This window comes from Oryzias melastigma, linkage group LG13 (genome assembly GCF_002922805.2).
Source record: "Oryzias melastigma strain HK-1 linkage group LG13, ASM292280v2, whole genome shotgun sequence".
NCBI classification, from domain to species: Eukaryota; Metazoa; Chordata; class Actinopteri; order Beloniformes; family Adrianichthyidae; genus Oryzias; species Oryzias melastigma.
This window is the reverse complement of record NC_050524.1, coordinates 31264401-31265551: the sequence shown is the minus strand read 5'-3', so window position 1 is coordinate 31265551 and position 1151 is coordinate 31264401. Positions and strand designations below refer to the sequence as shown.

Genomic DNA, 1151 nt, shown 5'->3' with positions numbered 1-1151 from the left:
TGTTTTGTTTTTTATTTTACTAAAAAAGTATTTCTTGTGTATTTCTTTTTAAGCAGACTACACCTGTAATGCAGAATCAACCTGAGTCTCCTGGAGCGGTTTATTAACAGTGAAGATCCAGGACCAGAATCAGAGTGAACATGAACTCTCCTGCAGTCCTCCTGAACCTCCATTGGTGACGTCTGTGGGGTGATGTAACTGAGATCCTGGTGTTTCTCTTCTGGTTGGCGAGCGGAGTATCCTACAGGATGATCTCACGAGTGTTTGGATCTCTCGTTCCACTGTCCACTGCATCATCCACAGTCACTGAGGAGGTGGTGGCCATTCGCCATAAGGACCTTCACCTTCCAAAAACCCCTGAGGACCTGGAGGTGGAGTCCCGTGGGTTTGCAGGGCTTGCACAGCACAGAGTTTTTCCTTAAAGCTGCAGGTGCCATCGATGGATGCCACATCAGGATGAAACCTCCTGGTGACCCTGGCATCATTCCAAAAGCACCCTCCATTGTAGAGCGTGCTTTGGAATGATGAAGACAAGATTCAGAGGCATCTTCCTGCAAGTGCTGGAGGTGCATCACACCTTTGTACCTCATGGAAGTGAACACTTAGCAGCATTTTATATTCCTTGGAATATATTTCTATTAATTTATATATTTAATTTATATATTACAGGTTGTCACAGCTTGGGCCATCCTCCACGATATCTGCTCCTGTGCTGATGACACCGAGGCCCCAGACGACGATGTGGAGGTGATGATGAGGAGGAAGCTGGTTTGAAGGTCACCAGTGGTGCTCTCTGGCAGGACCAACTACCTACTGAGGATTCTGCCCTGGGGGAGGTACCACCTGACCTTGATTACTTTTAACAGGTAATTAATGAATCAAGCGATTTTTAATTATTCAATAATTCAATAATTTAACTAATTGAGTTTTTGTTAAAAATGTTTTAGGACAGTGCATGCATTATCTTATATTTATGGATCATTTTTGGTCATGCAGCATCCGTCCACAGCCAACCCTGTAAACCATGAAGATGGATGATGCAGTCTACAGTGAAGATGCATCGTGAAACTCTGCAGACCATCCTGCAAGATGTTCCAATCACCACCCAGAAAGTTCCATCCCCGCGTCTCAGTTGAAGCATCTCATCCATG

General features: G+C 44.8%; 1 long non-coding RNA gene across 1 annotated transcript in view; it reads left to right on the top strand.

Annotated features, from left to right (window-relative positions):
* The first annotated feature begins 512 nt into the window (after positions 1-512).
* LOC118599507 overlaps positions 513-1151 on the top strand; it is a 2930-nt gene continuing 2291 nt past the window's right edge. Inside the window, exon 1 of the long non-coding RNA XR_004948889.1 lies at positions 513-866. This is a non-coding gene — a long non-coding RNA (uncharacterized LOC118599507). The remainder of the gene's footprint in view (positions 867-1151) is intronic.